Consider the following 14121-nt stretch of genomic DNA (forward strand, 5'->3'; position numbering starts at 1 on the left):
ACGAAGTACGTTATCAGTATAAATTTAAGAGGGACTTGTGGATAAGAACATGAAGCTAGGCGTAAGAAGGCATACACGACACACTGTGAAGACACTTTGGCGATGGTAATTTTTAATATCATTTTCCGAATATCAACGGGACGCACAAAACTGTAGCGCTTATGTGGTATTGTTCTCTCATAGTAAAATGCAAACTTTCTCACCTTTGCCGATGTTGGGGCTCATATTGAAAAATGACATCGACTGTGGCGCATGTATACTTTTTTCCGGAATTCAAACAGAAAGAGGACTTTACATTGTTTCCCCAGAGTATATGATATTAACCTTGCAAACGTTTAGGAACTTGTTGCTATATTTGCGAAAATCATTCGTAGAACTGCAAATATTTCCTATTTTAAGCATGGTCGCTAGCGAACCACGGCGAATGTTTGACTTGACTCTCACGTCAGCTTTTGTTTTAAAAATGGTCGCTTTAGCAATCAGTTGGTTGCTATACCTAAGTAATTATTACGATGGCCAGTCGCTTAGAACGAAGTCAGTTTTTCAAATGTGTTGGTAGTGCATATCGTCGGCACAAAAAAATCAGCGTATAACTGCCATTGCAAATTCTCAGAGCTGCAGACATTGGCCTTTAGCTGTAGATTGCTTTAGACGCAGGACGCAGCGCGTTCACGTACTGTGTCAATGTCCTGATATCCACAGTGAACAATGGCTTCTGTCATGGCGCAGAAAGGTTCCTGTAGGTTTCTTGCCAAAGTTCGATATCAATTTCAACCAAAGCTTAAGTTCATTAGAAGTGATATTTTAATATCATTACTGTCACCTGGTATGACCAACCTCATGTAAATGCAACGATAGTATGCCGCTAGTGCTGCGAAAAAAGAGCAATAAGACTTACACCTAAAGTTAGATACAGAAACCTTTTTCTTAGATACAATATTCTCCGTGTGGAAGATTATTACGTTCTCTTATATTTTCCACACCAAGTGTATCTGAATATTTTAAGGCTGTCTCTAAAACGACACGCATACATCAATGTATTTTATGAGACAGACAAACGGTTAGTTCCGCGTATAAGAAGAAAGTACTGTGAACAGAGCCTATAATAACTTAGCCTACAAAGCTTATTATGTGTGATAGCTTATAGGATGTTTATACGCTCTCTTTACCTTCATTTAAGCTATATTTTATTAAAAATATTAAGTGATACTCTTTCTAGTATATTATTTGTTTGCATATTACTGTGTTCAATTTCGTAGTATATCTTTTATTCTCCAATAGTTCATATTGAATATTGTATCCTGTTGAAATGAGATTTCGCTATTGCCGACGGCCACAAGTTGCGTCTGCGTGCCGTCACTGTACAAAATACGCCTGAATTTGTTTTCTGGGCCACAGATGTCAACCTACGTTTTCTAGCTTTTTGACTGGGGTCACTTTCCAATTTGCTTTTGACTGGGTTCAATTTCTCTTCAGTGGGATTAACAAAGAAAGCTTATTTTGCATTTTGTCATTAGGTTGTATGGTCACTAACCCTTCAAGATATTTAGGAAGTTCTTCGCTCGGTCTGCACGCGTTATTCACAGAACTGGAAAAATTTGCCCTTTTAAACATGTTCGCTAGTTCATGGACGGTAAATGTAATTGGCTTGACCCTTGGGAGGTCAGCCTGTATAAGTCAAAATGATCGATTTAACATTCGGCCAGTTTCTACACATTTCCAAATAATACGCTGTCACAGCCTCTTAAAACGAATATAATGTTTTATTAGTGTTGGTAGTGCATATCGTCGCCGCACCCCAAGAAATTCAACACCCAACTGCCATATGTTCTCAGCAAAGCAGAAATTTGCCTATAGCTGGAACTTTCTTGTTACACGGGGCGCAGTGCTGGAAGGTACTGCGTCAATGCGTTGGTATTCAGAGTGAAAAATGACTTCCGCCATGGCATATAAAGGTTTCTGTAGGCTTCCTGTCAAATGTCGCCATTAATTTCAACAAAACCTTATACTCATCACAAGCTATATTTCTATGCCATCTCTTTTACTGTCACCCGGCAGAACGTAACTGAACAGAAGCAGAACTGAATGCAACATTGATGTTCTTCCAGTTCTGCAAAAAAGTGGCCATAATACTCATGGGGCCCTTCCACGCCAACTGTCAGGACAGTGGCGCTAGAGCAATATCTCTTTCTCGCAGAAGATTAAAAAAAATCTGCGTACATAAGCATTTGTTGCACAGTATTTTCCCAATGTATTTTAAGTAGAAAGAAAACATTTAGGGTGCTTGAGGGGTGTTTGAGTTTCACGACGCGGTGGAAAATCAGGTGCGAAACATAATGTGGCGCAAATCGACCGTATCATGCATTCTTTCAAAATTTGCGTTTTTCTGTTGTCTGATCAATTTTGTTTCATCAGAAAACAGGTTCAAAAATACTCTTTTTCTTCTTCAACCCTTAACAGCCAAGTAAAAATGCGCTAATTATAACGTTTTTTGTGATACTTTTCAGAAAAAACAGTCACAGAAGAAAACCTAGAATTGGTTTCATAGAAATGTCCCTAAAATCTTCTTTCATCTTCTAAAATTTTGTTTGCGCCTCTATGCTGCGCACAGAATCTAAAAAAAAAGCCTGAATTTGGCATAAATGCTATTTCTGCCTATGTTTAGACCTAGGTAACAGACTAAGGTGGAACAAGGAAAATGCGCAGAAAAGCGGATATAAATAAGAAGAACAACTATTTCTGGCTCGGCAATCTTGGAAAACAACAGAGGAAAAAGTTGTGAAATTGAGAACCTCTATTGCAATATTTTGGTGCGCACTTCGACTTCGCCTTATAGCATGTTGATGGGAAAAACAACCCAGGGTGGTGCAGATGGTGGCGTGTGCGGAGAGGAATAAAACCAGTTATCACCAGAAGTTTGTAAGAATTTAAATCCTGAATGTATGCCTATTTTGGGCATAATTGCGTGCTACTAGAAGTATAAATATAGGGGCAACTACGCGTGAAGTGGTAGAGCGGGCCATAAATCGGGGGGCTTTCATGAGCAGGAAGTTCGAGCTCAACTTGCACGATAAACGTTCAGTCACCATGAAATCAGGTAAGAGAGAAGAATACACTCTGTAAATATCTTTTATGGCCGCTTTATTGCGCATATTTCACTAGTTTCGTGCTAAGTCTCCACTATTATTCCAGTTTCTTGGGGCCAGATAGACAGTAGTGGACAAAGTTTTTGTAGGTTATGCGGCACAGTGACATTGTGATGTCAAGGTTCAAGAAACCAATAAGTGCCGTTGTTTATTAATGGGAGTATGATATTGTGAAAATTTTGACGTTTGTTATTGCGTTTACATTCAGGATAATAATTTTTAACTGTTATGGAAGTTTTAAAAATATGCTGTTGCAGACAACCTCATAAAATGTATATGCTGTATTTACTGTTCCAAAAAAAAACGTTCCGCAATGTGTGTTAAGTAAAGAAAACAGCAAAAAGCGACACTCTTTCTCTATAAGGCATGAAAACCTATTCTAATCTGTATTGAACGTGTTGTTTATTCGGTCCCGCTATCCTGTGGAAAGAAATATGTAGGATAAACATGAAGGTGCATAAATGAGAGATTAAAGGAGCATAACTACAACGTAGGCAAATTTATTAGTATCCACCTAGGTCTCGATTGCAGAAATTGTGGTTGCGCTGCAATATTTCCGGGAACAAACGTTATAGCAAAAAAAAACAGAAAAAAGATCTATAGAAATAATTAAAGCCGCGGAAATAGCACGCCAAAAAGAAAATTGTGTTAGTTGGCCTTGTCTGACCTTCTCCCAAAAAGAACACCATTTTATCACTCACAGATAATACAGCACCCGCTTGTGGCGGAGGTCGATGATGTACTTTGACGAGAGGAAGACAAAAGGGCATAATGTTATTAGCCTTAGTTTCCTTCTTATATTTTTTGACGGTCAAGCCCGACATTTCAAAAATAAAATCAATTGTAAGTGAGCGCCAGTTCTTCCTTTCTTCGTATTGTGCTCCGTCAATTAAGTGCTGTTCCCCTACTTTTGCGTAATACTAGTCCTTGAGCTGGATTAGTCCGAGAGGTGGACATTACTTGCACGAAAAATAAAATCACAGATACTGGAAATCCTGCTCGCGCAGTGCATCGGAGAGGACGAAGAAAGAGATGGGTTTCCGACCGACAGAATGCGAATGCTAGGCTTGTATAGTTGAGTTGGCCATATCTGGACGGCTTAGCGCTCTTCGTCAATAGACCCTGCAGAAGTGTCTTTTTCAGCTATCCATCAAATAAACACATCTTGTGGGAGTGCCCTGAAAACGCCATCTTGAAAAAGACAATACTTTCCAAATTACCACACAACCAGCGTCCTGGCAGCTGGGAGGAGTGGACCACTCCCCCACGAAGGTTTGAAAAACTATGGTGGCCGCTTCTGGTGCAGCACGTCAAGAACGTTCTGGGCCAGGAGGCATGAGCCTACCAGGAGGCCCGGACTTGGGCTTTAGTTCCTTCGGGGCTAATAAATGTTATTTCTCTCTCTCTCTCTCAGCATCGTAGTTTTGATACCGAGACCCGGGAGGGCATGCAGCGCCTTTGCAATTTGCGGCTTCGTCTGGGAGAGACATTTGCAGCCAGGCCGTCCTGGAGCGCATCAAGAACAGGCAGAATTTTCCCATAGCGCAAAGAAAGAGGATGATTAACGAGGTGAACGAGATGATTCACTCTGGACAGTTAGTTCCTTTTGTCCTTCGTGTCCTGCATAGCCGGTTAAATGCCGCATGCACGCATAATGATCAGTTTCTTCCCTGCTGTTCAGGTTGATGATTTCTATATCCTTCTTTGAAATAGTGGGATGCATATTCTACCGTTGCTGCTGCTGCCACATTCCTGTTCACGCGCATTTATTTTTTGTATTCCCGTGCTGCTAAACTTTCATTTCGCTCTCGTTTTCTTTGCTTATCTCTTCTTTTATTTCCAACTCTTTTGGAAATGACAGGCAAGCAAGAGCTTTACAAATTGTTCGAGGAACTTAAACGTGAGTTAAAGAATTAATTTAAAGAGCTGCGTGCATGCCTCGAAAGAGCCTTACTCAAAGCCCTCAGAGAAATGAAGGGATTCTTGGAATTCGCGCTAGGAACTATAAGGAAAACATCTGTCAGTAAGCTGGAAAATGAACACTCCCATCTTCAGAATACAGTGTAGGGTCTCGAAAAGCACGGAAATGCCCTGTTCGGAAACCTCAAGGATCTTGAAGTAAGACTCTCATAAAATGAACAGCGCACCAGACATTTAAACATAGAAATCAAAGGTATACCTATGAAGTCGAGCGAAAACACTCTGAAAATAAGCAGATAACTTGAAGATGCAATTGCGAAGTTGAAGCTTGCCCTTGGGTGAGGACTACAGGCAACGCTGATAGTCCTAACATTGTGGTACAGTTCACACGCAGGGTTAGGCGCGAACTTCTAGCTTTCTAGAGAAAGCTAGAAAAAAAGACTGACAACTGAAGATATAGACTTGGAGCCTTGCACTCCGATTTACATAAATGAGCTATGAAGCTATGAAACGTTTGTTTGGAGCAGTGAACGGCAAAAAGAAAGAAGCCAGCTGGAAATATTCTTGGTATTGTAATGGCAAGATCGTCATCAGAAAATCTGAAGGTAGCTCAATTTTTCCCATTGTCCGTATTGATGACTAGCAGAAAATAACGTAGGATTAACAAAGGTGAGCGTTTTTCTTGTGGTTCTTTTTTTTGAAATATGGGTTGTGCCTTTTGAAGTCAGATATTTTGTATTAGCTAAAAAGCGAGCAATGACGTTTCTTCATCAAAACGTTCGATCTCTCGCCAGTAAAAGCGATGGACTGACCGCGTTAATCCACAGCTTTGGAACACACATCACTGTCATAATTTTTACCGAGATTTGGTTAACGCCTACGTCGTATTTGTTCCAGCTTCCTGGTTATCAATCTTTTTAGGGGCGAAGCTCCTTAAAGCGGCACCCGTTCGTCCCTCGCCGTAGTAGTAGTGTGTAACCAGTCTGAGAAAAATGAGAAAAAAAAATTCCGAAGTTGTGTCCGTAGCGCGGAATCGAACCAGGGACCCCTCGCTTCCGAGCGCGCGGCGTTAGCCCACTACGCCACGAAGCACACATAGCCACAAGCACTACGATGGCAATAAATACCCAACATTAACGAAAGGCCGCGTTTCTAGCGCGTTTCTAACGCGTTTGTGCTAGCGCGTTACGGCCCGTGTAAGAAGCTGGTGTAAGACGCTGTGGCCTCTCCGCCTTACCTTCAACGCGTTTCGAACGCGCTGCCCAAGGCGGTGGCAAGTCAAGTTCAAGTCGAGGAGCGTTTATGAATACAGGGGGTATACTCTCTCAGCAGTCATGTGATGGCGTCGGCAAACGCGGTGCACATTCCGGCATGTGTAAATGGCTGCGTAAGACGCTGTGGCCGCTCCCCCTTACTAGAGAGTACTGCACGTCTCTAACGCGTTTGTGCTAGCGTCCCCTTAAGCGGGAGATCCGATGATTCCCTCCGGAGCTTCGCCCACTCATCATCATTCACCCCGTGGATATGCTGTGATTTTTTTTCCGTAGTCGTCAGGCTAAGCGAGGGGTTGGCATTGCGATATTGCTCAAAGATGATATTGTTGCTGAACCTATCCACGATTTTGCTGACATGACTTTCGATTATGAGGTATTAACAACACGAAACCGCACAAATTTGTTCATTGTGTATAGACCACCATCAGGTGATGCAAGCTGCTTTCTCGCTTTCCTTGAAAAGCTTTACAGTTATGCAACAGAAGAAAAAATGAATTTTTGTTTTAGGAAGTGACGTCAATATAAACATGCTCTCATCTTCCCGGCTGCAAAAGGATTTCCAGACTTTTATTACAACTTGCGGATTTTCAAATACGATATCTTCAGTGACTCGTGTGACTGTCGACGGTACCTCCTTGTTAGATGTGTTCATATCAAACATAAATATTGAGTGATTAGAGGCCGAGGAGGTTATGTACACTAATATTAGTGACCATCTAGGCATAATTTTACTAGTGAGTAAAATTCATCATGTGTGTTGGAAAAGTAAGCAACCAGTCTATGTTCAGTCAATTACGTCACCAAATCTTGAGGCCTTTAGCCATGCCATTGTTCAGCAAACATGGTAGAGTGTTTACCGGCGCGAAGATAGCGACTCTGCGTATTCCGTGTTTGCCAATATTTTCAAACAATTATATGATACCTACTTCCCACGCAAAAAATAACAAGGCCATCTACAGCACGGCAGCCTTGGCTGACTCGTGAGCTTCTTGATATGATTGAACAAAAACTTGCTTTATATGCCAAATTTGTGCAATCTAGAGATGAAACTTTGCTTAGGGAGTGTAAGAAATATAGAAACACTTTAACAAATAAGCTTAGGGATGCTAAAGAGTCTTATTTTTCAGGAATATTTAGCGACCCTGCTAACCAACAAAGTGATGTACTTTGGCGGAAATACAATGCAATATTACAGCCTAAGTCCAACTCAGCTATTCCAGATATTTTGCATCATGATGGGCAGCAACTTTCCAGAGATGCAATACCATACGCCTTTAATGAAGTCTTTACCCTAGCACACCACCAGGAAGACGATCACAACCGCAACAACGACGCTCAGTTTCTACCAATAAACAGGAATGATGCACCGCTTTTCCTTGCTCCAACTAGCTCCCCTGAAGTTTTTTCTTGTATCAGCTCTAAAGCAATAGCAAGTGACGAGATGCCGATGGTATCAAGATTTGTCCTGCAAAATGTGTGCTCGATATTATAAGGCCTATTCTCATACACATATACAACATAACATTGTCTACAGGTACCTCTCCCAAGGATATGGAAATTACTCTCGTTCTTCCCGTCTTTAGGGGCGGTGATAAAACTTCACTGAATAGTTAATGCCCTATGTCAATAATCCCAGGATTTTCTAAAGGTATTGACAAAATAATGCATGTACGAAAACTATCATTTGTAGTCGTTACATCTTGCTTGAAGATTTCCAACATGGTTTTAGAAAGCACCGTTCTACGGAAGCAGCTCTCCTGAGTCAAAAACAAATTATTATAGATGCATGCAGCCTTTAAAAAATATGGCACGAGTCATATACATAGATTTTCCCCCTTTCGAAAGTCTTTGATTTATTTATTCATTCTATCCTTCTTACGAAATTAGCAAAGTGTGCGCCGAACCCCCCCCCCCCCTCGCTTCTTACATCTTATCTGACCAACGGGTCACAGTTAGTAGATACTCGTAACGCGAAATCTTCAAGGCAGGCAGTTATCACTGCTGTGCCACAAGGCAACATTTTCGGACACTTTTATTTTCGATTTACATAAATGATAGTATATACTGCACAGATAAAGCTACATTAGTTTCTTATGCTGATGACACAACTATTTTTATTACAGGCAACTTGGAATCAGTTATAGAAATAAAGGCTAACAAGACGCTGTCTGATTTAGAATGCTGGGCCGCAATGAACTGTTTAAAAATCAACCATATGAAGGCGAAAGTAATTTTGTACATGCCTAGAGGTTATACGTTGGCCACTAATATGAATGTGTGTCCGGGATGTCAGCAATTAGAGATAGTAGATTCTGTTAATATCCTTGGAGTGCATTTTTCAAAGCACCTTTCATGAAATGAACATACTATTTACCTCCAATCCAAATTGTCATCTGCTATTAGTGTCATTGCACATATAAGGAAGGAAAGAGTGGAGAAGGAAAGGCAGGGAGGTTAGCCAGTTCAGATGCGACGCATTATCCCTACTAAGGTGAAGGTAATGCTATCTAATTCACTGGTAGTATCTGTCATGCAGTACTGCATCCTGGTGTGGGCACAACTGGTGCGACAAATTTGCACAAGCTATATTTGCTGCAGAAAAGAGCCGTGCGTTACATAGCTGGTGTACATCATACTTAGTCCACAGAACCTCTTTTTCTAAATATGAAATTCTTCCTCTGTTTAGTTTTTACAATTACAGGTTGATGTTGTGTTATAAAGATTTCGTTAAATTTGGTATTGATGAGGCAATTCACCTGGCAAGACTACACGTCGTTACAAGTGTTGGTCAGACCAGACAAAGAGATATGGTTCTTATCTACCCCTAGAACTTTCTATGACGTACAATCTTTGTCTTACACACTATCTTCGCTGCTAAACATATTAAACCTACAAAATTTTGATCCTTCCTGCAACCGAAAGTGTATTATCAAGCGTTTTTGCTAGCTAATTTATTTGAAAAACTAGTATATGCCTTCCATTTTTTCCTGTTCTAGTTGATATCTGCTGGTCATGTTTCATTCAATATTTCTGAATGAAACAGGACTAGTTGAATATTTCATTCAACTTTAATTCCATATTTCTCGTCACTCTCTAATGCTTGCCCACTCTGCAATTCTTATGTATGAGTGGCCGTCATCCTGCTGTTTCGCCAACTTGTAAGCGGTCGGGACCTTGTCAAGCTGTTTTAGCTTTTCAGTCACGTACTCCTCCTTTTCAATGGAAATAAAAAATAAGATTGAATAATTGACTGAAATTGGAGTTGTCCATACTCATTCTCGAGTTCCAAACATTCATGACCGACGAGCAAGCCACAGTAGATTATGATTCTGTGATGGAATATGAAGACGCTGCTATCAGTGTATTGGCCTTGCTCGAACACAATGCTGGCATGTTCAAGTTTTCCTCCTGGCCGTCGAAAACTCAGCCACCGACTGCAGCTGACGGGAACCAACCGGCTGATTCAACGGACATGACACGCTCGCAACGTGAGTTTGGCGCCAGGTCACCAAAGTTAGAAATCGCGCGTTTAGACGGAACGATCGCCCAATGGCAGCCATTCTGGGATATGTTTCTGCGTTGTGGTCACGGGAAGCCTAGGCTGTCTTAAACGGATGATTTCAATTACTTGGTTTCTCTAATTGACGGAGCTGCTGCTGAAGTGCTCGCTGGAATCCAAGTGACGGAATCAAGCTGCAGCGACGCACTTGGAGTTTTGAAGCAGCACTATGGAATTGGCAAGTTGATCGAGCAAAAGCTTTTGGAAAACTTACGAATGCTCGGATTGGTGACATCTTCGCCCCGACATCGTGTCTTACCTATATGCAAACGCCCACGCAACAATTGTGATGATGTGCGGGTCAGCGTCGTCATCGTGTTAAGATGGAGTTATTTCAGGCACTCAAACGCACGACCTTCGGTGGCAGTCGAACCATCGAGCTTATGTGGAAGTCCAACCCACCACCTCTGGTGTTAAGGCGAAGTTAACAGGGGCATATTTACCTAATATAGAGTTAATTAAGGAATTCTAACCCACTACCTTTGGTGGGAGTCGCGCCCGAGAAATTTGGTTGTATTTCGGGCGAGGTTAGTTAAGGCACAGTTAATTAAGGTAGAGTTATTTAGGCATTCGTACATGCGATCTTTGGTCGGGAAAAACAAGTAATAAGAAGTAACAACTCATGCGAATAAGAATATCAAGTAATTTAATGAATGTCTCTTGAGCGCGCAGGCACCCTCTTTGGCGCATGCTAAAGTGACTGTCAAGTTTTGTGGTTTGAGGAAGTACAGACCAAGAACAAACCGCATCCACGGCTCGAGCAGAGATGACTCGGGCGCTTTTCGGAACTACTTCTAGTCTGTTTCTCCTATATGGGCTACGCTTCAGTATCACTTCAACCATTTAGAATCGAAATGCCAAGAAATAGCTACGCAGCTAAAGGAAAGCTTCTAAGCGGACGATTTGGTATTTGGCGCTTCAACACCAGAGGAGATCTCCCATATGTACCAACCAAGAACTAAGATAATGAAACTAGCAGGAATGAATATGCAAATGGTAAACGCATGAAAAAATGCTGCGACAGACTGTAGAAAAAAGAAGAAACATCAACGACAGATCATATACTAAAGAAGGTACTCAGTCTATACTGGAATAAGCAAAAAGACCCAATTTGTGTGAACCTTGACTCACTTCTGGTAATTATCAGCAAAGGAAAGAGCACAAATCGAACAGTGTTCCGAGCAACATCAAAAATTTTCGCTGTGTTGGGGTTTTTGTCTGGATTCACAATCAGAGCCAAAATACTATTTCAAGAGATATAGAAGCAATGACTAGATAGGAACGTATCACTCCCGAAGAGTCTCGAAGATGATTGGAACAGGTTTTCTGCGGAGGTTGAAGATGTAAGAGGTTTGTCTTCAAAGAGGAGCTCCCTGACAGACGTCAAAACAGACAGAGCTCACTTGCCGCTACGTGTATTCACTGACGCGATCCCTCAGGCGCACAGTGTCATTGCGTACCTGAGGATTGAAGAGAGATCGGTCAACATCTATGTGCAGCAGCTGCTCGCGAAAGCTCGGGTCGCGCCCATCAAGAGATTGATGTTATACCGCGTCAAAAACTCGTCGGGGCTAGCCTGGAAGCGCGGATAATGACGTGACTATGAGAGACACTACCAAAATGCGAGCAATACGTCTGCTGGTTCAATTACAAAATCTGCCTATTCTGAATGTTCTGATACTAGATCTGCCAAGAATGTGCCAACAAAATCTGCCAAGAATGTTCTGATACTAGATGTTCCTCCTCCCGGAGGAACATCTTCCAGGAGATGTTAAAAAGCGAAGACACGTGGCTCAGTGCTTACACACACAAAGCTTTGGAAATCATATTTCTGCACTGCCTCCGGAAAAAACTCTCGACCAGACGTCGAACATGCGAGACCTACATCCATTCGTTGATGCTAAGGGCCTTATCAGGATCAGGACTCTCCGTCACAACGTAGCAACTTCTCAAAACGTAAAATGTTCCGTGCTTCTACCCGCAGGTCATCGCTGCACGCGCCTCATCATGCACAGCCAACATCGACATCTTCACAGTGTGTCGGCGTTACACGCGCCGAGCTACGTGAGAAGTGTTGGGTGGTGCGTGGTCGCTGTGCATTAAAAAAAGGTGATTGGTCAGTGTGATGTCTGTGCGAGGTTTCGTCTTAAAGCTGCTTCAGCTCCTAGAGCCCCGTTTCCGATCGACAGAGTCTCGAGGTCTCATCCATTTCAAGTCGAGGGCGCCGACATTGCTGTTCCAGTGTTAGTGAAGGGAAACTGCTGTGTGAAAGCAATGATTAAGGGGTTTACCTCTCTTGTAGTGCAAGCTGTTCACATAGAACTTCCCAATGACATGACTGTGAATTCTTTTAACAGCTAAGATGTTTAAGCCAGCCGTAATTTGTGGTGTGTAGCAAGTATCTACCAAGAAAGAAAAGAAACTTTCTTGCTGAGGCGGGATTCGAGCCCGCGTATCCCCGGTCCCAAAGCAAGCATCGTAACCACTAGGCTATGTAGCCACGCCTGCAGATCATGCATTTATGAGAACCATATTATTGCGGTCGAGCGTCGTCTTCGAGAGAGAGAGAGAGATTGCGGTTGTGAAGAGGAAGAGGCGCTATTTTCTGCAGCCCTTTAGGGAGCACGACTCTGCGCCTTGGGGTAGGGGCGGGGGATGTAAAGAAGAAGAAAAGAGAAAGAAAAGAGGGTAAAAGTCGATCAATTACACAACCCTTGACCGTCAGGGGTAGCCAGGTGGCGCATTCATAATTTGCACGACAGCCCCGTGTCCTCCAGAAATGTGAGAAAGTGCCTGAAGGCGGAGCCGTGGTGCCGTCCACAGCTGGCGCGTTCGTACGCTCGTGCTCTGCGAGGTAAAGAGGTTTTGCGCGCTATCAGAGCGACAGAGAGACGCATTCACGGAGCGGGTCTCCAAGAATGCGGTATCCGTGTTGTGTTGTGCCATAGTACGTGCCAACCCTTCATTGAGGCGACAGGAACTCCGATTTATCCGCGTCAAATGGATTCGTCGCGGGTAATTTCAAGCAGCACCGGCCATCATCGTCACCCGTCCCTCTGGGTCCTGTCGACGAGTCGCCAAGGGGACGCGACGACACGATACGACACGGGTGCCGTCAGCAACCGCCTCGTCTGGGTTCTGTCGACGAGTCGCCAAGGAGGCGCGACGACACAATAAGACGCGGTTGACGTCAGCAACCGCCCCGTCTGGTTCCTGCCGACGAGGAGTCGCCGCCAAGGGGATTTAAGGAAGAACCGGCCCATTGTTAAACCAGAGATTCGCCACCGGCCGCCCCGTCGGTCTGGTGCGCTTTTACTGCTTTGACCAGTTATCGCCAGCTAGTGGCTGCTATTACCAGCTATTACCTGCTATATCTGTACATTTTTGTACATATTGTATAAAGCTTTCGTCTCATCTTCGTCTGCTTCAAGACTCAGTCTCTCGTCCCGGACCCCGAGTCACAATAGTTGCAAGCTGCGCTATGCAACGCGCAGTGACGGCCGTGGGTCGGAGACGCGCGAAAAGAAATTTTCATCATCATGAGTAATAAGATGAAAAGTTCGCACGACACTTCCGGAAAATGCTGGGCTACGATCGTCCAGCTTCTCTGTTTCAAGCGTTGCGCGGCCGAGTGCAAGGTTAAGCGTTTTTTTTATTGGCTTTTCGTCATGTTATTTCGCGCCAAGTGTTATTCTGCCAATGCTTTACCGTTTAAGGCAGCCAATCGCGAACTTAAGCTTACGTATGGACTTCAACGAGATGTCCAGGTACGGAACTTTTGTGCGTCTAGTAACATCAATGAGAAGTTCATTGTTGATCGTGCTTCCATGTGGAAATGTTTTTGCGAGAGAGTGATTCGACCAGGTAATAACTGCCTCAGGAATACAGGAGGAAAACGATGCTTCAGCCTCGAACAGCTCGATACCTTGCGAACAGAGGCAGAGGCAGTGATAAATTCCAGACCGCTCGCATACGTTTCTGGCGATTCTGTTGAAGTCCTGATTCATTCGCACTTTTTGCCAGGTAGATGTCGTACTGCCCGTCCTCAAGCTCAAGTTAACGGTAACTCGAGAGGTCGCACAGGCTCCAGAGTGCCTGTGCGAGCCAAGCGAGCCTGGTGATATAGACAACAAAAAAGTCAGATGCCTGCGCGGCACACGCAGCACAGTGACAGCGTAAGCTGGTGAAGCGGCTCAAGAGTAGCTCCAATTTCGTCACCAAG

The sequence above is a fragment of the Dermacentor silvarum genome, chromosome 5 (genome assembly GCF_013339745.2).
Source record: "Dermacentor silvarum isolate Dsil-2018 chromosome 5, BIME_Dsil_1.4, whole genome shotgun sequence".
Taxonomy (NCBI): Eukaryota; Metazoa; Arthropoda; class Arachnida; order Ixodida; family Ixodidae; genus Dermacentor; species Dermacentor silvarum.